The sequence below is a fragment of the Gorilla gorilla genome, chromosome 15 (assembly GCF_029281585.2).
Source record: "Gorilla gorilla gorilla isolate KB3781 chromosome 15, NHGRI_mGorGor1-v2.1_pri, whole genome shotgun sequence".
NCBI lineage: Eukaryota > Metazoa > Chordata > Mammalia > Primates > Hominidae > Gorilla > Gorilla gorilla.
In genome coordinates, this window is record NC_073239.2 from 24,424,669 (window position 1) to 24,450,294 (window position 25,626).

The following is a 25,626-nucleotide window of genomic DNA, read 5'->3' on the forward strand; positions in this document are numbered from 1 at the left end:
CTCTCTCATTTTCATCATGTATTCAATAAACAGGACCCAAATGTACAAAACGTTTGTGTTAAAAAAATTAAGAAACATGTTAAACAGATAATACCTAATATTCTAAGCTTTGGGTGGCGGGGAAGGTGACTGGCCCTAAGTTTGCTTTCCCTTAAAGTTACACCGTTTCCTTTCCAATGTTGTTGTTTTTAACTGGTCATAATTTCCAAGATAACAGCTGACTACTGGGTTGTATTCCTCAGCTTAAGAATTGTAGGCAAGTGCTCTTCAGGATGTAGTGAAGGTCTCTGATGCAAATGCCCAAATGTTTTTGAATTAATGAATTATAAAAATCCGGCCGGGCATGGTGGCTCACACCTGTCATCCCAGCACTTTGGGAGGCCGAGGTGGGCAGATCACAAGGTCAAGAGATTGAGACCATCCTGGCCAACATGGTAAAACCCCATCTCTACTAAAAATACAAAAATTAGCTGGGTGTGGTGGCATGTGCCTGTAGTCCCAGCTACTCGGAAGGGTGAGGCAGGAGAATCCCTTGAACCCAGTAGGCGGAGGTTGCAGTGAGCCAAGATCGTGCCACTGCACTCCAACCTGGAGACAGGGCGAGACTCCATCTCAAAAAAAAAAAAAAAAACTAAAATAAAAAATAAATTTAAAAAATTCCTATCACCGCAAACCTTAAAATTGAAAAGTTTCTCACCGCAACAACAGCAATTTACACACCTGCTATGCTTTGCAATGTACAAGGCACAAGCGTTTCTCACAGATCTTTCTGTCAACCCTAAAAGGCAAGCAGGGTAGTTATTATCCCCATTTCACAAGAGAATGTGGGTTGTTCAAGGGCTGGGACTGGGGTCTGAACTCTGACCATCAGACCAAAATATCGTTCCATGACACCCAAAACACACAATTAATTAAAAAGAAATGTTTTTCACTCTGTAAAAATAATTGGACAGGAAGATTTGATTAATAAATGTTTTACTTGCAGTTAACACTATCAAATATGACAACAGGGGCAGCCTCAGTTTTTTTGGTAGATTGAAACTTAGACTTCTTGGTAAACAAAAACCTTCATGAGCTGTGTGAATGAACAGAGTTGATGGGGGAGTGAAATCACAGCGTCAATAAAGAGATGTGAAATGTAAAGACTTTATACACCTTGGGTCCTAGCATGAGAAATTAACTCCTACCCACCTTTACAACCCAGGAATATACAGAGCCATTCCTAGAAGCAGTGAGGCTGGCCCATAGAGGCGATCGTGTAGAAAGGCCTGAACAGCCAGCAGGGGAAGAAGTGAGTGGAGGCTCATAATAGGAGTCCAGGGGTGTTTGTCACTCAGACCCACTGTTCTAGAATGATTCAGGTTAAACCTAGCTAGAGTAGAAGTGGCTAAGATTAAAAAGTTAATTACAGGCCAGGCGTGGTGGCTCATGCCTGTAATCCCAGCACTTTAGGAGGCCGAGGCAGGCGGATCATGAGGTCAGGAGATCAAGACCATCCTGGCTAACACGGTGAAACCCTGTCTCTACTAAAAATACAAAAAAATCAGCCAGGCGTGGTGGCGGGCGCCTGTAGTCCCAGCTACTCGGGAGGCTGAGGCAGGAGAATGGCGTGAACCCGGGAGGCGGAGCTTGCAGTTAGTTGAGATCACACCACTGCGCTTCAGCCTGGGTGACAGAGCAAGACTTCGTCTCAAAAAAAAAAAAAAAAAAAGTTAATTTCAAAGAATAATCTCATTAATAGCTTCCTAAGACCCTGAGAACCCAAGACATTGTTTTGTGATACTGATTGCGCTGAAGAGCAGCATAAGAAGACATCACGGTGTAGAAGTTATTTCTGAAATCGCCCCCATGTGAGCAAAGCCTGTCTCACCATGAAGTAAGTGAGGTAGAGTCATGGAAAGATGTTGTTACAGTTGTGTGACTTTATTATACATTATTTCATTCAGAAAGTATTGAGGTCAGACTTTGTGGCAGGCATTGTTGTAGACAATTGGAATACAGCAATAAATAGAACAGATGAAGTCTTGCTCTTTGGAAATGTTATTCTAGTTGGGGAAGACAGAAAGCAAGCAAAGAAATAAATACGTGTGTGATGGAAGAGCTGCCACGAAAAAAGTAAAGCAGGATAAAGGGAATATGACTTGGCAAAATACAAGTTGTGTTGCTGCTTTAAATCTGTTTTTATAAATCACTGAAAATCCATTTGAATAATCTTAGTAGTTGTGAATGTTGAGGATCATTTCATAATGATAACAGAATCAATTCATCAAGAAGACACAGCAATCCTAAATACGTATGTAACAGGAGAACTTCAAACTACATGAAGAAAAAAATGTCAGAATTGAAAGGTCAGATTGAGAACTCTGGAATTACAGCTGGAAATTTAAACAGTCCTCTTTGAATAACTGATGAAAGATATACAGAAAATAAGGATATGCATGATTTGAACATTATCAACTAAGTTGGCTAAATAACCCATGTGACAAAGAAAAATATTTAAAAATATAAACACAGCACAATAAAATTTGTAGGATTCAGTTAAAGTAGTGCCTAGAAAGAAATGTATGGCTTTAAATGTTTGTATTAGGAAAGAAAAAAGTTCTAAAATTAACAATCTAAACTTCTACCATGAGAAACTAGAGAAAGAAGACGCAATTAAACCAAGAGTAAACAAAAGGGAGGAAATAATAAAAAGCAGAAATCAACTGAAAATCAACAATTCTATTTTGGGTTTCCAAAAAACCCAAAAACTGGTTTTTCAAAAAATGTAATAAAACGGATAAATTTCTGGCCAGATGGATCAAGAAAATAAGAGAGAAAATACAAAATACCAACATCAGCAATGAAAGAGACTACACTACATATACTATACTACAAAGATTAAAAGAAAATAAGGTAATATGAAAAATTTCATGCTGCTACTTTAGGACAAAACTACTGTTTTCCTTGGAAAAAAACAGAAGCACATACAGAGTTATATTTCTTTGAAATAGCTGTTTCTAAGTGTAGTCAACCATGTAACTATCACTTTTAACCAAAGTAATTTCTATTTTGCAGAGAAAAGTGGGGGGCTGGATAATTGTGAACTGTCACAACCCAGCATTTTATCAGATTAGCAGAGGTCATCAATATGCATAACACAACTTTCTACAGTGGCTAATATCCCTAATACAACTTCTCAAAGTGGCAAAAATAAACACGTTCCTTAATATGACCCAAAGAGATAGCCTGTCTATAGCATATAAAAATAAAAAGCAAAAGTAAAGCTATAATTATGCTTAATAACTAATATTTTAATTGTTACTTAGAAATTATCTAGATATGCACTGATTTTTCCATTAATTAGCCCAATTTAAAACCGATCCAAGACTTTAATTTACCTAGATCTCGGAAACTTATCTTCAGTCTGACATGCTACAGACCAATGACTAACGAAAAGTTCACCAAAACAAGTATGCAACTTGGTCAAACGCAAATTTACATTTTTCATAAGCAAGCATTAAGTAGAAGTAATGCAAGCTTATTTGATCAGTAAACCTGCATACACTTAGGAAAACATACCCAGGCACAATAAAAATCTACACTTATATATAACACTGATAAGCCAAAGAAGACACAGCTGTTTTTACTAAACCAAATTAATACAACAGTCTAGTTTACCAAAGATTTGCCTAAATTATGTGAATTTGAATTCTTAAAATGTTCCTAAGCTGGTTGCTTTTGGAATACTTTTTAAATCTAGCACATTGAAATTTTTAGAAATTCCATTTCTTATTTTCTGGGAATTATTGGCATACTATGCTTATGTAAGCATTTATTCATCTCTTAAACCAGCAGTCTCCAACTTTTTTTGGCACCAGGGACTGGTTTCCTGGAAGACAAATTTTCCCTGGGGTTGGCGGGATAGACGGTTTGGGGATGAAAGTGTTCCACCTCAGATCATCAGGCATTAGATTCCCATAAGGAAGGTGCAACCTAGATCCCTCACAATCACAGTTCACAATAGGGTTTGTACGCCTATGAGAATCTAATGCTGCTGCTGATCTACCAGGAGGCAATGCTCGCATGCCCTCTGCTCACTTCCTGCTGTGCGGCCGGGTTCCGAACAGGTCACAGACAGGTACCAGTCCATTGCCTGGGAGTTGGGGACCTTTGTCTTAAATCAATCAGAACCGGACTCCTTTAATGTAGGAGATTTCATAATCTAAGTTGTTAACACCCTCTGGATTTAGGAAAGCATTACACATTCATATAATGAGAGATAAAGACTTTTCTGAATTACAAACATGCAGACATAGAGTTTATAGCTTTAATTCTAAAATTTCACTCACGGGTCAAGAATAAACACAGAAGCACAAAAAAAATTACTAATTCAGATGTCAAAGAGCTGTTCCCCTTCTTGATGGGCACAATATTCTTAATTGATTTGAGCCCAAAATGGACAAAAGGCGTATAAACAAGACTAATAAACTAGTTTCTCTATAGTCTGTCACCCAACAGAGACTAGATCTCTATAAATATTAATCCATTCACAGAGCTTACCAAATGATTAGACCATGACACCAAATTCCCAATCATTGTTTCCACCCAGTACAGCAGACACACTGGCTGGAAGCAAAACAAAGACAAACCACAAACTTAATAGAGAAAAATATTAAAATTAGAAAAACAGAGTCACCAAAGTTCTATTGTCATTTGGCAGCCAAGAAAAAAATGTGTTTGGGCTTTAAGCAGCCCACAAGCTAGTCTGGTGAAATGTATATCTGGTTTTGTTAAGATGAATCCAATAGACAATTCATTGGAAGACCTCCAAACTTTTAAAAAGACAATTTTTTTAAAAAAGTGGATAAAATCATGCCTCTCATACAGATAAAAAAATGAACACACGTTAAAGATTTTATTTATCATGAATCAATGCAGAAAGGCAGGAGACGTTACAACTAGTTCAAAAGAGAAATAAAAAAATTATGTGGAATAAAGGAAGGTTGGATGTGCAAATGGAAGCAAAACTGGGTTCTTCCATAGTGGTGAAGAGAAGTCAATTGAACTTCCAGTCAGGAGAGAATTTGCACAGCTATAAACAGAAATTACTAACTGCCATCAGTTATCTACAATCTACAGAGTTGTAAAATAGCTTCCATAGAATGTGAATCAGATTTTGTATTTTCCAGACAATCCAGTTTTCTACCTGGGCACAATTGTTTTCTCCATACAAATAACATCTATTTGTAAATAACATTTTTCTGAAATAACATTTCAGAAAAGTGGATGAGTGTATATAGAGTTAAATTTGTAGTAATTACAAGAAATTAAGAAGTTCCTCTCTGACATGGTTTTTTCCCTACCATAAAACAGAACATGAGGTTTACACATCTTCTACACATTAGGGAACTGGTTGCCATGAAAGCGCTCCAAGCACCAAAATATCTCACATCAGCTTTACCAGAGTGACTTTCTCATTTCATTAAAAGCAGCCATTAAAACACAGATAGGTCATATGGGTGATATGCCAGTGATCCTCTGAATACAGTGGCATGAGTCAATCCTCTGGAAACTATAAGAAGTTGGGTCTGGGAATCTATCACTAAGAAAGCTTGAGAAATACTGTTCTAGTATATTTTAGTTTGTGGAGTTAGTTAGCAGAGCCCTGAAGAAATAAAACCCAGACTGATGAGTCTTTAAATATCCTTGCAATTGTAAGTGGGACATTTAGGAGGAGTCTTGGGGAGCCAGTGGGTGCATTATGAGGGAAGGAAGTATGGCCATAAAAGGAAGCCAGTAGCAAAGAAAGGGGCCTGGTGGGGAACTCGAAACAAGCTTCACCTGATGTAGTGTGTCTGATGGAAAAGAAACGAGAAGAGAGGAAAGAAAGAAGGGTGCTGACAAGCCCAAAGAAGATCTTATAAAGGCTGAGAGCTCACAGGAGGTGGGGAGAGAAAGACAGAGGCAGAGGGAGAATGCAAAAAGATATCTCACAGACACCCCGGCCGTACTCAGGACAATTAAATCAGAATCTCTTTCCAGGCACAGTGGTGTGCACCTGTAAACCCAGCTACTTGAGAGGCTGAGGCAGAAGGATCATTTGAACCCAGGAGTTCCAGATCAGCCTAAGCAACCTAGTGAAGACTCTGTCTAAAAACAACAATAACAAAGTCAGAATCTCCAGGGGAGGACTCAGTCACTCGTATTTTTAAAAGCTCTTGTGATTGCGACCTGCAGCCCAGGTTGATAACCTTTGTTCCCCACCTGGAGTTCACCAATTTCACACCAGGTGACGCTGGTCATTGATGCTGTGGTTCTAAATGACTCATCTGTTCCTTGCTAAAGAGGATGTGAGGATTTAGGATGAGTTTCTTCTTCTTTTTAATTAGAGCAAAATTCCTGAAGAGGAAATGACCTGTGGTTTTTGACTTTCAATTGTGTCACATCACCAAATGTGCCCTTTCTGTGAGTAAAAAGAACAAGGTCAGCTTTCCACTTAGTGTGTGCGGTCTTGTTCTGCAGTCAAATGAGCAGAACTCAGAAATATAATTGTAAAATGGCAGGCTTGAGGCTTTATCTTTTTCTTTGTAGTTTACTGCAAATAGTATGACCTAGTAATACTACAAATGGTGCGGTGAAAACAGCAATGAATTCGGCATCAGAAGATGGTAGGACCAGTGGCCAATCTTGCCCAGGGAGGTCACTACACTTATATCAACCTCAGTTTCCTCTTCCAAAAAAAAAGATACATCTCTTTGGATCTAAAATGTCATTGACTGCGAAATGCACCATAGTTTTACATGTCACAAAGGAAAGGTAGTTGTTTTATTTCAGTTAATGTAAATCGTTAAAATTATTATGTTTATTGATGAGTTCAAATGTTCCAGATTATAAAAATAAAACATTTGTCTCACTGAAAAAATCCTTTAAATAAATTTCTTAAAGCCAATTTGTTAATAATTCCTATTAAGTAAGACTCATCGTGAGGGTGGTGGGGGGAGTGCAGTGGCTCACGCCTGTAATCCCAGCACTTTGGGAAGCTGAGGCAGGTGGATCACCTGAGGTCAGGAGTTTGAGACCAGCCTGGCCAACACGGCGAAACCCCGTCTCTACTAAAAATACATAGCCGGGGCGTGGTGGCGCACGCCTGTAGTCCCAGCTACTTGGGAAGCTGAGGCAGGAGAATCACTTGAACCTGGGAGGCGGAGGTTGAAGTGAGCCGAGATCGCACCACTGCACTCCAGCCTGGTTGCCAGAGTGAGACTCCGTCTCAAAAAGAAAAGACTCATCGTTCTCAAATGAGTCAAATCATACAAAATATTATTTAATTAAATAGCCACCTACCTCATAACTTTCCTATAAGGATGTGATAAAGAACACTATTTCCTCCTAAAAAAAAAAGGTGATTGGAAATTCATATATGCTTAACCACGGGTACTAACACTAGAGTTGTTTTTGTCAAAATGCAAATACGGCATCTTAAATATTTTTGAGTTTAGCAGAAGCCAATAATGTTTTATTGTTGCAAGTGTGCAGTGTGAAGGCATGCTAAACTCAAAAATGTTTAAGATCTCATATTTGCATTTGGCAAAAACAACTTTAATCTAGCCTAATAAAAGTAATTTGTTAGAACGAGTAACCAAACAACTATGGAAAGCACCTGGTCATGGGATCAAATGATCCAGAAAATGACATCAACACTCTTTCCTAATTTCTTTCCCTGATCCTATTATTCTCTCAATTCTCTTCCATGGGATACAGAACTTGGCCACCATAGGCCAGGGGTTACATCCTTATAACTCACAAGTAAACTTATAACTCACAAACTCACAATGTTTGTTTATAAACATTGGTTAATGGGTACAAAGATACAATTAAAGAAGAGGGAAAAAATTCTGATGCTCTATTGCACGGTAGGGTGAAAATGGTTAACAGTAAAATTTTGTATACCACAAAATAACTAGAAGAGAGGCTACTGAATGTTCTCACCACAGAGAAAGGATAAATGCACGAGGAGGTGGATACACTACCTTGATTGGATCGTTATACAACATAGATATGTATCGAAACATCAAATTGCACCCCATAAATATGTACAATTACAACGTGTCCTCAAAACAAAACAAAAAGCAAGCAAACCACCAGACCAGACCTTCTACTTGGCTTGTTCATGGGTGTATCCTAAAATCATTAAAGGAAAGATTTCTGGGAGACTTTATAGTGTGAGGGGTCAGACGGCTGACCCCACCTGCACCCACAGGTCAGGGGTAGGCATCACTCACACGGGGACAGCCAGCGGATACACGACTCTTGCTGAGGTGCAGTAAACACACACCCTACCACTGTGTTTGAAGCCGTGCGGGCGTCAAAACAAAACACAACACAACTTAACCAGAATCTAATGAGTCCATTACCCCTAACCATAAATTTTCAAGAAACATGGAGGCTAGAGAAACAAGTTAAACGACACCATCAGTAAGTAATGGGCCAAATCCCAAGATCTGCGACATTCCACAGGGCAAATATCCCTCAGTATACGAATGACATAAAACGAGGCGAGGGCAATTAGAGGACAATAGACACCCAGGGTCGTAGCAACCGAATACAACGTGGGACCTTGTTTGGATCTCTATGACAATTCGACTGTAATAAGAAATTTCTGAAATAAGGAAATTTGAAAGTAGACTGAATATTAGGTGCCACGAAGGAATTACCTTAACTTTTCTAGGTGTGATAATGGTCGGTTAATTACTTTTTTAAAAAAAATTACTCATCAGAGGAAGTTAATGGTGAAACGACCTGTTCTAAAGGTGTCGCGCCGACCCCGGGCCGGCCCTCTCGGTGCCGCAGCAGCCTCGTTATCGGGGCGTCTCCAGCTCGCCTGGGCGCTGGACCCCGCCGCGCGCTCAGAGGCGGCCGCAGCATTGGCAGCTCCCGGCATGCTCCGCGGGCTGAGCTCCGCGGCACGAGAACTCAAAGCCCCCGGCCTGGGTCCCACGCGGGGCCCTTTACCCAGGGTGCCCCGGGCGCTCATTTGCATGTCCCACCCAACAGGTAAACCTGACAGGTCCGTCGCGGCCAGGTACGGCCTGGCGGTCACAGCACCAAACGTACGAGCCTTGTGATGAGTTCCGTTGCATGAAATTCTCCTAAAGGCTCCAAGATGGACAGGAAAGCTCGCGGTTTGGTCACCGTAAGTAGAATAGGTGAAAGACTCCCGTGCCTTATAAGGCCTGTGGGTGAAGCTATTAGCGTGCTTGCTTCTGTAGCACATACGCTAAAATTGTTGAACGATACAGAGAAAATTAGCTATAGCTGCTGCGCTAGAATGACACGGAAACTCGTGAAGCGGTCCATATTTTGCGCAGTCTGTCAAAATCATTTCAGTATCTGCTAATTAGCATTAAGGAAATTGGGTGAATCTAAGCAAAAACGGATGGCACCCAATGACGAAACTGTGGTTTTCATTACAAAAAATTTGTGAGATCTATGAAGTGGGAACGAAGCAGAGTCACCCGAGGAATGTTGTGTGCAAATAGATCGTTAACACGCATTATGGAAATAGAAAAAGGTCACCTTGTGCCTTCTTCATTGAACTTTTCATTCTGAAATAGACTTACGGTCTTGTCTCACCAAACAACACAAACTCCAGAGCCCCAGCTTGTTTGGCTTTTGTTCAATAGAAGACCAACTGGCATATGAATTGTTCAATAAATCCTTACTAAATCTTTCCTAACCTAATAAATCTCTACTAAAGGAAGGAAACATTAGCGCTCATTTCTTGCGCCTACTTTGTGCCATTCTCCATCATCTTAGACCCGAGTGCTTACACCCTTTCTCTTAGACTGCGAGCTGCACAAAGGAAAGGAATGTTACTAAGGGCTGGTATTATTGGAAATCAATGTTGGCCTTTGCCTATAGATTCAAGAGCTCCAGGACCCATTTGAATACTGGCCACAAGTAGCAAGCCCATCTGGATCTGTTTTCACGAGTCTTCTGTTTTCATGTATCCTCTAAGAAGTACTTAGAAATGGCAGGTTTACATAAATCGGACAGATTCTGTGATGGGAAATTTGATTAGGAGGAATGTTCATTGCCCAGCCTGAAAGCATATTTTAATCAATGAAGACAAGTATCTGGACGCAGATACGAGGAACACCTAGGTAACTTAATAGTAACGTAACTAGGCGCCTCGAAGATGGAGGCTGTCGAGGAAGTGTGCCCACTGGCGACAGGACTGGTGGGAGGCCCAGACAGCATCGTAGGTGTCTACTGGGCCAAGCTCGCGAGCAGGAAAACGCAGGCCCAGAGAGATCTTGAGCAACCTCTACGAACACCACCGTATCTTGCCCAACAACCTTCGTTGAACCGCGCAAAATATGGAACGCTTCACGAATTTGCGTGTCATCCTTGCGCAGGGGCCATGCTAATCTTCTCTGTATCGTTCCAATTTTAGTATATGTGCTGCCGAAGCGAGCACGCAGCTAAATCCATCCCCAGGTCTTATAAGGCACGGGAGTTTCTCATCTGTTTACTTACGGTAACCGAATCGCGCGCTTTCCTGTCCATCTTGGAGCCTTTAGGAGAAGTTCATGCAACGGAACTCATCACAAGGCTCGTAAGTTTGGTGCTCTGACCGCCAGGCCGTACCTGGCCGCGACCGATCTGTCAGGTTTACCTGTTGGGTGGGACATGCAAATGAGCGCCCGGGGCACCCTGGGTAAGGGGCCCCGCGTGGGACCCAGGCCCCGGGGCTTTTGAGTTCTCGTGCCGCGGACTTCAGTCCGCAGAGCATGCCGGGAGTCTGGTAGTCCGTGCGGCAGCAGTGGAGCGCAGAGGACAGGGCCGGCCTGGGGCGCTTGGCGTCTCTCCGAAGCTTCTCTGAGAGCTGGGGAGGCGGTTGGCCCGCTAGGTCACTAGGTCGGGCGGGGGTCTTCCCCCAAACATGGAAGTTATCACCGATATTTCGCCGGTGACATTGGGGCCTTGTGCCAACAGACTTTGCTGAAGTGAACCCAAAGTTCAACCCTCCGGGAGAGTCCTTGCAACGATTCGGCCACTCAGTTCTGGAGCCGTCGGCACCACATTCTAAGTTGCCGTGGACTCCACTGGCATCTGCGTGACTATCTCCGGCCGGTGTGCATAGGCGCCCGTCGGGTCGGGGGCTGAGGACCTTGGACAGGGCGGCCACACCCCTCTCCTACAGCAGCACCTCTGTCCATTCTGCGCAGGCGCCTCTGGGGTCAGGGACGGAGGAACCCGGGCGAGTAGCCACGCTCCTTCACAGGTGTCTTCCCTCGACCGCTACTTTCGCCCCTGGCAGCCAAACACAGGAACGCTGAAAAACAGGCTGAGAGGTGGATTTGAGGAATTACATCGTTCACTTAGAGTTGAACTGGAGAAGCATTCTTGTACGTCCTTATACCTCCCTGCACTCTCATCCTAACACTGTTAGGATACAAAAGTACGGGACAGACCTACTCGCAAGAAATACTGTTAGTGTTAAATATTCTGATTTTTAACTACAGCAAAAATCATACTGTTCAAGTCATATCCCTGAGCGTTGTGAGATGAGGGCCAAAGATCAAAGCCTCTGGTATTTATTTGGTTACAGTATTTCATATATTGAAGAAAGTAAGGGCAAATGTTTGCCTGTGTTGCGTTAAAACGGCACGTTGAATGAGGAATATGGCACATTTACCAATAACTGGAGTTTTGCTTTTTCTCCTTCCTGTGGTCGTTTTACCCCTTCCTGTAACAATATTTTGAAGTAAGAACCTACTAAAAATCAGTAATTGAGAAAAATTTTAATTGGTATCCAATTTTCTGATGTACCAAAAGAAAATAGTGTGAAATCATATACGAGTTTCTGGTATTGCTGAGCCAAAAACAGAAAAAGGAACAGAAAGTTAAGCCCACAGGAATTATTGCTAACCCTATCTTTTTCTGTGTTTGTGGTTATAATTCTTTTCTTTCACAGCTTTTGAAAAGTAATAGAAACACTGTTCTTTCCCCCTCAAAAAAATTAGGCAAAAACGACATTCCTGTTGAGTTAAATTTTCCAATTACAAATAAAATGTGCTTTGATATATTTCTTCTAACGCCCTGTCTTTCCAATAAGCTATTTCTGCTTTGTGACTTCAAAACTAGGAAGCAGTAAATTGATGTTCAATTTTATGATTGTAGAAGTATATCAAATTTCTTTCATGTTCTTTCTTAAAAACCTTACTACTAATCAGTTTATTAAAGGATACATGGTTAGAAGAATCTATAGTTAGAAGGACGATCAGAGTTACAGGGTCATGAACTTGATGTCCCTACAAGCTATATGCGCCTTCAGAGTTAGGCTGCATTCCCAGATGACGACTTATAAACTCTTTCCATTCTGAAAAGTGGGAAAAGACTTAGCACATACAAGAAAAAGAAATGTTTGAAGGTTGGCAGGAGATAAATCCATTAGGGGAAAAAAATCTTTATAAATGGTCGTAGGCCTGGTGAGGTCCCAGAGTTTTGTGAGGCCAAGGTGGGAAGACCCCTTGAGACCAAGTGTTCAAAACCACCTGGGAAACTTAGTGAGACCCCAGCCTCCCTATCTCTCTCTATATATAGCTATATCTATATCTATCTATATAGATAGAAAGATAGATAGATAGAAATATAAATATATATTATATTTTATATAGATATTTATATATAATCTAGATATATATTATATCTAGATTATATATTTATATCTAGATACATATTATATATAGCTAGATATATATCTAGATATTTATAGCTAGATATATATCTAGATATATAAATATATATTTTATAGATATATCTAGATATAAATATAGATATATCTATAAAATATATATCTAGATATATCTATATTTATATCTAGATATATATATCTTCAGGTATATACACCCAGTATATACCTCTCTCTATATATATATAAATATATACCCAGTATATCTATATATTTATATAGAGGTATATACTGGGTGTATATACTTGAAGATTACCTAAAGTTAGTTTAATTATTAAGACGATTTTTAAGCTATTTTTAAACTTTCAGTCTTGAATTTATAGTTAGACCCTTGGAGATAAAGAAGAAACAAGGCTTCTCATTGTGTTTTATTTATATCTGTGTGGGACTCTGTTTACTGGGCATATATATATATACACACACACACACACTCGGCCCAGTGGCATGCTCCCATAGTCCTAGCTATTTGTGAGGCTGAGGATAGCTTTAGCCCAGGAATTCAACGCTGCAGTGAACTATGATCAAACTGCTACACTCCAGCCTGGGTGACGGAGTGAGAACCCTGCCACTAAAAAAAAAATAAAAATAAAGTAAGTTGTTTTAAATGCTCAGATGTGTACAGAAATAATAAGAAAACTTAATTTTAGAGTTAGGGCGTTACTGAACAATGTAATGTTAAAAGAGCTAAAACAGAATTTCTCACAGGTGATTTATGTATGTCCTCTTTTAAAGCACAGAATTCTCCCAAGTTCTCCACTGTTACTTAAATTCCTTCTATTGTTCTTTAAATAAATATAAACACAAAACAGCATAAACTCCTTTCTCCTATAGCTGTTACACAGCTCTAAAACAAAAGCAGATTTACAAATTCGACATGAAAGTACAAATCAATAAAATTCAAATTAACAGCATTAATTTATTAATGTATTGCAGAAGATAATGTAGTTTGAGTTTGCCAACATATTAGCCATATCTCTTTTTTTTTGAGACAGAGTCTTGCTGTGTCGCCCAGGCTCACCACAACCTCCGCCTCCCAGCCTCCAGCAATTCTCATGCCTCACCCTCCCAGGTAGCCAGGATTACAGGCATGCACCTCCACACCCAGCTGATTTTTGTATTTTTAGTAGAGACAGAGTTTCACCATGTTGGCCACACTGGTCTCAAACCCCTGGCCTCAAGTGATCCACCTGCCTTGGCTTCCCAAAGTGCTGGGATTACAGGTGTGAGCCACCACGCCCGGCCTAAAGCTGTATCATTTAATGCAGCATGGGGTTAATATAACAGTATAATTTAAATCACCACTAAATATATATCCAATCAGATTTTGCTGAAATTTGGAATAGGAAAGATTACCTGAAGTTAGTTTTAATTATTAAGACTATTTTAAAGCTATTTTTAAAGTTTCAGTCTTGAATTTGTAGTTAGACCATTGAAGATTAAGAAGACACAAGGCTTCTCACTGTCTTTTTATTTATATCTGTGTGGGACTCTATCTGGCAAATATTGCAACAATTGTTGGCAAAAGAGAAAAAGATTAATGGAGATAGTCTGTGTCCTCAAAAATTCCCTCTCACTCTCAAAACAGGGCAGACAGGTTTCTGTAGTGAAACAATTCTGACACAGGCATCACACAGCTTGTGGTTTTTCAAACAGGCTCAGCACCACATCTGCCATATGAATGAGGCTTGAGAGGGCAGAATTTCACAAGGTGATTAGTAGATACCAAAAGTCACTCATTCACACCATTTCAAAGTTAATCATAAGTTGAATTTTATTATTTTTCCATCCTGTTTTCATTTTAGAATATTCAAATTACTGTTACACTTTTATTGGTACAACGTGTCTGAAAGCATTTGGCTTTTGCCTGGTACAAATATATCACTTAACATTATTCAATCTGTCCCTGTTCATTTCTTATTAGGCCCTACAAAGTAGTACATTAGTCAGTCGTGTTATTTTCATTATGCGAAATGAAAGTATTGATTTATGAAAACCATAAGAAACCTGGTTTTCTTGGTAAAGTCTTGGTAATTGGAAACGTTATTCTTGTATGTATTATCACTGAGAAAAAGAAATTTTGACTTCATTAACAAGTAATTCAACATAAGCATGGTGGCAGACACTAGCCATTGCTGTCATTTAGATAGCAGGACATGCCCGCCTAATAGCAGCCAATTACAAACACTGTCACACTGAATCTGTTAGCTAAGTAAGATGGCATGGCAAACAATGAAGATTCATATTGAAATCTCATGACAATATTTAGTTATAAGGTGAATATTCAGATGTTTTAGACCCTGCCTATTTTAATATTTTAAGATGATCATCACAATAAAAAACAATTTATTTCTAAAAATCCTCTAGAGAATCCTCTAACCCTTAAGAATCTGTCTGAAGACTCCAAGAGGTTCTAGATCCTAGTCTGAGGAACACTGTATAGGCTGATACGGAAAAATTCAATTCCTGGAATTTGTGTATCATTATATTTATTCTTTCCTAGAGGTAATAACTCAAGAGTTAGAAAATGTGGTGGAAGGGTGTAATATTTATTAATCAACAAATACTTGACAGGTACTTTACATACAAGATTGCATTTAGTATTTGCAATAATTCCGACATAGCTATTACCCATTCTACAGCTGAGGAAACTGATGCTCAAAAGAATTATGTACCTTGCAGCTGGGCCTGGTGGCTCATTCCTGTAATCCCAGCACTTTGGGAGGACAAGGCGGGCGGATCACAAGGTCAGGAGATGGAGACCATCCTGGCTAACACGGTGAAACCCCATCTCTACTAAAAATACAAAAAAAATTAGCTGGGTGTGGTGGCGGGCACTTGTAGTCCCAGCTACTCGGGAGGCTGAGGCAGGAGAATGGCCAGAACCCGGGAGGCAGAGCTTGCAGTGAGCCAAGATTGTGCCACTGCACTCAAGCCTGGGCGACAGAGCGAGACTCCATGTCAAAAAAAAAAAAAAGAAGAATTATGTACCTTGCTTAAATTCATACTGTTAATAAAAGCAGGTTAGGGGAAAGACAACGTTCAAACTAAGGATCCTCAGAATCCTAATCTCAACCTTTTTCTATTATTCTGTGATTTCATTTAACATTAAAGATAACCAAATGCTGTATAGCTTTAACAAGGAAAATTTTTATGAACTGATTTGAAATTCAATCAATACATAGAACATAATAAAAAGGAAAATCTTCAGTCAGGTCTATGTGTTCTAGATTATGAAGGAAAATAATTCAATATCAGACCACCTTCCAAAATGTTTCCGGGCTAACTTCTTTAAACTACTGATGCTTACACATGAAATGAAAGGTAATATAATTGTCATAGAAATAAAAACAAAGGAGAAAGCCTGCAACTATAAACAACAATAATGAAATTATCCAAGACACATCATCTGTGCCCATGTTAGTCTCCATTAATAGAAATGATTCAGAATTGTCTTTGTGTTCAGTTTTCGAATAAAGTGACTAAATAATAATTTAATTATTTAAATGCATGTTTCATCAATCAAAATCACCTTTATTTTAGGCAATAAACTTTTGTTTTAATAAAATAGTTTTCATTACAGGATCCCAGGAGAGTTACATAGATAGAGTCCCAGCATTTCTGAGAGCTTCTACAAAGGTAGATAAAACTGTTATCTCTTTTGTAAGTGCACAAAAATTAATTTGGGATGGGAATTCTAAAAGAAAACATAGGAAAATAATTTTGCAACCTTGGGCTTAGCAAAGATTTCTAAGACAAGACACAGAAAGCAGAAACCATTAAAAAGTTAATAAATTGGACTTCACCAAAATTTCAAACTCTGCTCATTAAAAGATACCACTAAAAAATAAAAAAAAAGGCAAGCCAGAGACTTGGAGAAAACAATCATAATCAAATATCAGAAAGAGGAACTGTATCAAGAATAAATCAGGAACTCTCATAACTCAACCATAAAAAGAAGAACCCGAAGAAAATATGGGCAAAAGTCTTAAACAGACACTTCATCAAAAAATATACAAATGGTTAGTAAGAAAATGAAAAGATAATGTCATTAATCATCAGAAAACTGCTAGTTAGTGCAATGAATACAACACCTACTAGAATGGCTAAAATTTAAAAGACTGATAATACCAAATATTGGCAATTAAATGGAATAACTAGAACTCTCATACATTGTTGGTTGGAGTGTAAAACAGTACTTCTTTTGAAGAACTATTTGGCACGTTTTTATAAAAATAAACATACACGACTGGGTGCAGTGGATCACACCTGTAATCCCAGAACTTTGGGAGGACGAGGCGGGCGGACCACAAGGTCAGGAGCTTGAGACCATCCTGGCTAACACAGTGAAACCCCATCTCTACTAAAAATACAAAAAAATTAGCCGGGTGTGGTGGCGGCCGCCTGTAGTCACAGCTACTCGGGAGGCTGAGGCAGGAGAATGGTGTGAACCCAGGAGGTGGAGCTTGCAGTGAGCCGAGATCACACCACTGCACTCCAGCCTGGGCAACAGAGCGAGACTCTGTCTCAAAAAAAAAAAAACAAAGAAAATATAAACCACTTACTTACACTGTGACCCAGCAATCCTACTCCTATATATTTGTCCAGGAGAAATTAAGACATATGTCCACAAAGATTCATATATGAACGTTTACAATTGCTTTATTTGTAACAGTCTCAATCTGGAAACAATCAAAATGTCCATCAACAGGAGAATGAATAAATTGTGATATATTGACAGAAGGGAATATTACTCAGCAATAAGAAGAAACACAGTAGTGGTATGCACCACATGGATGAATTTCACAGACATATTTCACAAAAGAAGCCAAAAATGAAAGAATATATATTGTGTGCTTCTATTAATATAAAGTTTCAGAACAAGCAAAGCTACTCTAGTAGTGATGGAAAACAGAACAGCAATTGCTTAAAGGCAAGGGGGAACGTGAATTGACTAGAAAATGGTACAGAGGAACCTTCTGAAATGATTTAAAGCTCTATATCTTGATCAGCATGTAAGTTACATGTGGGTGTTGGGTATATTCATTTGCAAAACACATCAACTATATACTTGAGATCTGTGCATCTCACCATTATGAATTATATCACAATAAAAAAGCATGCTTAAATAAAAAGAAGAGAGCATCAAAAACAAAAAACAAATCTGTTGCTGAAGTCTAATGCCAAAGGATTTACTGTTTCTAACCAGTGTACCATGGTTTTTGGAACTTTGTACTCTACCTGTACCCCTTCACTAAACGTGTATTGATCCCATCATTACAAGGTATTAAGCTAAGATGGTAGACATTGTGTCCGTGGAGGTGTCAGTCAAGTTGAGTCAAGAAACATATCAATATACTTCTAAAGTAGTTCACTGAATGCTTTTAACTTATATTAATTCCTTTATTTAATAAGTATTTACTGAGCCCTTATTTATATGCCAGGCAATGTTCTAGGCACCAGAGGTTCAGCAGTGACCATGACACTGCACCCCTTGCCTCATGGGAGTTTCATTTCACTATGGAAGAGACAGATAATTTAAAAGTATACAAATAGGCCCAGTGCGGTGGCTCACGCCTATAGTCACAACACTTTGGGAGGCTGAGGAGGGCGGATCACCTGAGGCCAGGAGTTTGAGACCAGCCTGGCCAACATGGTGAAACCCCATCTCTACTAAAAATACAAAAATTAGGTGGGCATGGTGGCGCACACCTGTAATCCCAGCTACTCGGGAGGCTGAGGCACAAGAATAGCTTGAACCCAGGAGGCAGAGGCTACAGCAAGCCAAGATTGCACCACTGCACTCCAGCCTGGGCAATAGAGTCAGACTCCATCTCAAAAAGAAAAAAAAAAAGGATACAAATAAATAAATGAGGTAATTCCAGATGGTGAAAAATACATTGAAGAAAATGAAATATTTAGAAAATGAAACATTTGATCACATTTTACTCATTTCTGAGGAAGGGTGTGTGAATCACATATTTGCTTGTCATATTAGCGCCATTGACTTCAAAGATCAACTCTCACATACTTTTATTCTCACTATGCAGTGAAAATAGTTTCAAAATGAGAACATGAGGCCATATTTTACCAGTGCACATTTATGTACATCTTATTTTCTTACATGCTCCTTTAAAAAGGACAGATTGACAATTCACCAGATCATTACACACAAATTAAGAGCATATAGACCGTGTGTTTAAACAAAGCACACCACACTGTTAAGATCTACTATGGTCCCTCAATTTCACTGGGAACTCTCACTTTTTCCTCAGGGCTCAAGTATTTAGAGAGTTATACTTGTAAGTGACTAGAGATTTTTAAAACCTACTGGCTTGAGATAACTCATGAAAAATCAGACTATATACAAACCCCTCATCCATTATATCATGCATAGTATAGACAGTAAAGGTTTCATACTGTAGAAGTCTTATTAGCACCTAGTACATTGGAATTGTTTGAGAGACATACAGCTGTCCCACACTATTTCACCAACCTATGCATCTGTTACCACTCAACATTATTGTTGCTTTTGATCTTTTAATGTTTATATTGGTTCTCATCAAAATAGAAACAGAGATACCAGACATTAGAATTTTAGCTATGTTTAACATCATTGAAAAGCTAAAATTGTAGTAATCTTGACTAAAATCTCAAATCTTGTCATAAAGCCAGCTTTCTCAAAGCCAAGCAAATCTGTGCAAGGCAAAACATGGGTGAGATTATTTCCTATTATTCTAATTTCTACTATGGTTTATGCCATTTTGAGAAATGGTGTTATCTTTCATTAAACTCTATTAGCACTTCATGGAAGACAACAGGTGACAAGCGTCATTAGTCATTGCCTGCTTGGAAACAGAGACGCTTCCAGGAGGCAACACAGTCAGCCTAGTGGCTTACTGGCAGAACTGAAGTTATACCAGAGTGCTGAGTTGTCCTTTCTGGGCTAATCTTCTGGCATCCCTTCTATACCACACAACTCATATAACTTTCGCTGATTGTTAGTTGATTCTATACATGATGAAAATCTATATTTATGTTCATTTGCCTTGCAAAATAATAATGACAGTGTTGGTAGCTCTCGAGAAACCTAGAACAGGTATTCAAGTGGAGGCAAGCAATTGAACAGAGAAGGACACTCAGGCTGCACAATTGCCTGAACAAAAAATTAATAATCAAAATGACCACTTATATAAGAATGAAAATGAAAATGGACCCCTACAATTTATACAGGAAGGCTGAGTTGGGTTTTTCCATTCTATTTTATGAAAACATATCCAGCATGCTCGTAATCACATGAAAAACAATCACTCGTGTCTTTTTAAAGCAGAGTTTGAAGCTGATGGCAGATGCAGGAAAATGCCTGTTGATCAGATCTTGCTTCATGTTTTCCAGCCGAAATGTGTCATATTCTAGACTGAGAAAATAACTCCAGGTCACCCTCCTTGGATGGCACACATGATGATGTCTGAAGTCATCATAGAATGTTTTATCCTCCTTGGTCCTTTCTCATCATTCTGAGATACATGGTTAGTAAACGACCCCCTTTTGGTAGATCATATGGCCCTTAAGCCTTTGGAGTTGTTAGAAACAGTGCTTTTGGGCAGGACGTATCTGGATTTGAATCTCAGTGTGCCATTTACTAATGTGGTCCTGGGTAAGTTCTTTGTGCTTCCCCAGTTCCTTGAATTGGACGTAAGACCTACCTCCTCACATTATTGTAAGATTGAAATAAGATGACATTTGAAACATACCTGGCTCATAAAAAGTACTCAAATAACTATTGGCTCATTTCCAATCTGCTTCTTTCTCGCAATTCTTATCGCACATTGCCTCATAGAAGTAGTTATCTGTGTTATGTTTTATCTTTACCCCTCACTAGACTATAACCTCCCTAATGGTTGGGATGACAGCTCACTCATTTTTGTGTCCCCTGGACCTCCCCCCACATAGTGCCTTAGACAGAGCGAGCACTTGGAAACTATATATTGAATGTTATTTTTTCTAACTCAGCATATACTCAGCAATTTAGTGAAATAAAACCATAGTCAAAATGTCCAATGATGTCTCTTTTCTCCATTAGGTCAGCTGCTTTTATTTTTAGAAGGGTCTTTCTGAGCATTCACTTAGACTGATGGCCATTTACTGCAGGCAAGCAATCTTCCCAGGTTAGATTGGACTATCTATTTTCACAATTCAGATGAGGCTTTGCTTTTATCCTGAGTTTGTGACATGCATGTTTAGATGAGCCCAAAGAGTAAAGCAGCCAAACTATTCCACCTTTTGTCAACTGAACATTCATTACCTACACTGGCAGATTTCTAGTATGGCTGACTATATACATGACTGTACATATGACTATATGTATGCAAATAAAACATATACATAGAGTTTGTATAGTCTTTTATATATAAAATATATTTTAGTGAAACCTAAATGTGTCCAAAATTCTTTGATCCAAGAAAAAAAATGTTTAAGTTCTACAGAGGTAAAATAAATGGCAATTCTATAAATACTTCGAAGAGCCAAAATGAAACGAAAAAATCAGTCACATTGAGCTATGCTTTGTGCATTTTACCTTGAAAAAAATTTAAATAAATTACATTAGACTTGAATATTTATTAATTAAGTACAACTTTTCTTTCCTTTACCTTTCCCTTTGGCTCTTTGACCTTAGAAAACCTCCATTTTCTTATCTCACAGGGCTGTTTCAGGGATTAAATGAGATAAGTTTACACAATCCCCAACACAGTGCCTACTACACATTACAAACTCAAGTGTGTGGCAGGCTGTACTGCTATTTATGGCACACCATAAGTCTGGGACTTCCTTTTAGTGAAAAAAAAAAAAAGGAAGTGCTCAGCAAAAATCAAGCCAGGAACTTCCCAATCCCTTCTCCCTGAGCCCACAGACATTCCAAATATCTTTGTGTTGACATAGTGTAAGAATTCTGGTCCCAGCAAAAGTTAGCAAGAATATTACCTTGAAACAAACAAACAAACAAAGATACCATCTTGAGGGGAGAAAAGCAAAGAAGGGATTGCCAGGGTTGGGGGGGCACTCGGAAATTCTAAGGGCTACAAACAAAAACACTGCCTTGGCCGGGTGCGGTGGCTCATGCCTGTAATCCCAGCACTTTGGGAGGCTGAGGAGGGCGAATCACTTGAGGTCAGGAGTTTGAGGCCAGCCTAACCAACATAGTGAAACCCTGTCTCTACTAAAAATACAAAAATTAGCCAGGTGTGGTGACACGCACCTGTAATCCCAGCTACTCGGGAGGCTGAGACAGGAGAATTGCTTGAACCTGGGAGGCGGAGGTTGCCATGAGCCGAGATTGTGCCATTGCACTCCAGCCTGGGTGACAGATTAAGACTCCATCTTAATTAAAAAAAAAAAAAAGATACCACCTTGGGGGAAAAAAGCAAGGAAGTGATTGCCAAGGTTGGTGGGGGCACTCGGGATTTCTAGGAGCTGGCAGTATTCTAGATCTGGGTTGTGGCTACATGGTTTCACTTTATGATAATGTCAATGTTTTATGTACTTTGCTGTATGTGGGCCGTATTTCACAATGAAAAAGATTTAAAATGAGGGGTGTGTGTGTGTGTGTGTGTGTGTATGGGTGTGTGTGTGTTTTTTAAAAAAAGAATACCTTCTTGGATTTTTAGAGTGTTTTATGCTTCTCAGAAGGCTTTCAAACAGGTGACACACTGTGAATCAAATAGGACTTCCTCTATTTGATACAAAGATGCTAAAAGAAGTATCTGAGATTACATTCTGCTAGTTCCTGATAGAGCCTGGGGTTTAGGACTAAGATGTCCTAAGTTTAGAGTTCTGTTTACTTCTCCAAACTTTCTTCCAAACCAAGATGTGCACTTTGTACCAAGTTAATATTATGCAAACTAGTATCTTAAATAATTTTAAAATTATGAAATATTTCAAACATATAAGCAAGTATAGAGACTATAAGGAAAACCACATAATCTTTTATACTTACCCAATTTGCCTCAAACTTTGAAAAAATAATATTGTACATATATCTTAGACTCTGTGTACCTCTCCTGGCTTCCTTTCTCCACAAATTTCAGTTTCTGTGAGTTTAAAAAATAATTTTCCACATATGTATATATCCATAAACAATGCGCAATATTCTTTCCCAGCGTTTAAAATTTTATTTAAATTGCGTCATATTACAATTATAATATTCTCCTGCAACGTTATGGTTTTTTTTAGTTTTGACTCAAAATTATATTTTTTCTATTTACCATGCTAATTCATGTAACTGCTAGACAGTATTCCCTGCTTGAATATAGCATCATTTTTTTTTTGAGATGGAGTCTTGCTGTCGCCCAGGTTAGAGTGCAGTGACGTGATCTCTGCTTGTTGCAAGCTCCGCCTCCCAGGTTCACGTCATTCTCCTGCCTCAGCCTCCCGAGGAGTTGGGACTACAGGTGCCCGCCACCATGCCCTGCTAATTTTTTGTATTTTTAGTAGAGACGGGGTTTCACCTTGTTAGCCGGGATGGTCTCGATCTCCTGACCTCATGATCTGCCCGCCTCGGCCTCCCAAAGTGCTGGGATTACAGGCATGAGCCACCGCGCCCAGCCTATAGCATCATTTTAAAATTTATTCACTCGGCCAGGCGTGGTGACTCATGCCTGTAATCCCAGCAGTTTGGGAGGCCGAGGCAGGCAGATCACGAGGTCAGGAGTTCAAGACCAGCCTGGCCAACATGGTGAAATCCCATCTCTACTAAAATGCAAAAAATTAGCCGGGCGTGGTGGCATGCACCTGTAGTCCCAGCTATTCAGGAGGCTGAGGTAGGGGAATCGCTTGAACATGGGAGGCAGAGGTTGCAGTAAGCGGAGATCATGCCACTGCACTGTAGCCTGGCAACAGAGCAAGACTCTGTCTCAAAAAAATAAAAAAATTTATTCACTCACAGAAAGAAGACTTAGGTTGTATCTATTATTTTGCTACCAAACAAGACTGATGAAAACATTCTTATAGAAGAGGGGTTGGCAAATTACAACCAGTGGACCAAATCAAGCCTGCCACCTATTTTTGTGTGCTGTGGTCCATGAGCTAAGAATGGTTTCTACTTTTTTTTGAGACACGGTATTGCCCTGTCACCCAGGCTGGAGTACAGTGGCCAAATCTCGGCTCACTGCAGTCTCGACCTCCTGGGCTCAAGCCATCCTCCCACCTTAGCCACCTGAGTAGCTGGGACTACAGGTTTGTGCCACCATGCCTGGCTAATTTTTTGTGTTTTTGTAAAGGTGGGGGCTCACCATGTTGCCCAGGCTGTTCTTGAACTCCTGAGGTCAAGGGATCCACCTGCCTCAGCCTCCCAATGTGCTGGGATTACAGCTGTGAGCCACTGCACCTGACTGGTTTTCACATTTTTAAATGGTTGAAAAAATTCAAAAGAAGAATAACATTTTGTAACACATGAAAGTTATATGAAAATCAAATCCCAGTGTCCATAAACTTTAATTGGAACACAGCAATGCCTATTTATTTACATATTATCTAAAACATTCACAGCAGAGCTGAGTAGCTGTGCTAGAGATCATGTAGTCCATAAAGCCTAAAATATTTGCCACCCAGCCCTTTACAGAAGAAGTTTACTGACCCCTATTATAGAGGTCTCTTAATGTATATATGTGAGAGCTTCTCTAGGATACATTTCCAGAAGCTGAATTATTGGGTCTTCGGGTGCTAGAATCTTCAACCTTACCTGATGTTGGTTTCCAGATAATTATTCCAGTTCACACAACCACAAGCAATATATGAGAATTCCTGTTGATTTACTTGGTAATCCTTAATGTTATCATATTCTTAAGTTTGTGCCAGTCTGATTGGTATGAAACAGTATTACATTATGATTTTTATTTGCATTTCCATGATTACTCAGGAGAACAACCATTTTTTTCCACAGATTTACTGTCAATTGCCTTTTCATAAACTTTTGTAATTTTCCTTTTTGGCTATCATTTTCTTACTGATTTTCAAGAATTATTTATGTATTCTGTAATACTAATTCTTTCTAGGTTATGTTGGTTACTAATATCTTCTCTCTATGTTTTTGAGTCTCATCTTTTAACCTTGTTTGTGGTATATTGTGTACAAATATATATTTGAATATAGTCAAATTCGTTAGTTTTCTTTATGGATTGTATAGTATTTTTTTCTTTTTCTTTTCTTCTTTTTTTTTCTTTTTCTTTATTGAGATGGAGTCTCGCTGTATCACCCAGGCTGGAGGGCAGTGGTGTGATCTCGGCTCACTGCAACCTCCACTTCTCGGGTTCAAGTGATTCTCCCACTTCAGCCTCCCAAGTGGCTGAGATTACGGGCATGCTCCACCACACCCAGCCAATTTTTGTATTTTTAGTAGAGACGAGGTTTCACCATATAGGCCAGGCTGGTCTCGAACTCCTGAGCTCAAGTAATACACTCGCCTTGGCCTCCCAAAGTGCTGGGATTACAGGGGTGAGCCACCGCATCCAGCCAATATTTTTTCTTATCTAAACATTATTCCTGGCTGGGCACTTTGGCTCACACCTGTAATCCAGCACTACAGGAGGTCAAGGAAGGTGGATTGCTTGAGGTCAGGAAACCAGCCTGGCCATCACGGTGAAACCCTGTCTCTAGTAATGATACAAAAAATTAGCCAGGCCTGGTGCACATGCCTGTAGTCAGCTACTCAGGAGGTTGAAGCTGCGGAGCTTGCAGTGAACAGAGATGGCGCTGCTGCACTCCAGCCTGGGCAACAGAACGAGACTCCCTCTCAAAAAAAAAAAAAAAAAAAAAAAAAAAGGCCGGGCACGGTGATTCATGCCTGTAACCCCAGCACTTTGGGACGCAGAGGCAGGAGGATCACCTGAGGTCAG

At 39.5% G+C, this 25,626-nt stretch overlaps 1 protein-coding gene and 2 non-coding genes across 4 annotated transcripts in view; 1 reads left to right on the plus strand and 2 right to left on the minus strand.

Annotated features, from left to right (window-relative positions):
* The window catches only part of AKAP6 (A-kinase anchoring protein 6), a 624,256-nt gene extending 615,326 nt beyond the window's left edge, over positions 1-8,930 (minus strand). Inside the window, exon 1 of one of the 2 annotated variants that reach the window (XM_031001840.3) lies at positions 8,782-8,930. The gene's annotated coding sequence lies outside the window, so the exon portion shown is untranslated. The remainder of the gene's footprint in view (positions 1-8,781) is intronic. The other variant, XM_031001839.3, reaches the window with a different exon arrangement.
* Positions 8,931-9,235: 305 nt separating this feature from the next.
* On the plus strand, positions 9,236-9,345 carry LOC115930626 (U6 spliceosomal RNA). Its single transcript, XR_004067251.2, has one exon. It is a non-coding gene; the product is annotated as a U6 spliceosomal RNA (small nuclear RNA).
* A 1,010-nt stretch (positions 9,346-10,355) lies between these two features.
* Positions 10,356-10,462, minus strand: LOC115930748 (U6 spliceosomal RNA). The gene has a single exon (XR_004067348.1). It is a non-coding gene; the product is annotated as a U6 spliceosomal RNA (small nuclear RNA).
* Between the last annotated feature and the right edge of the window lie 15,164 nt (positions 10,463-25,626).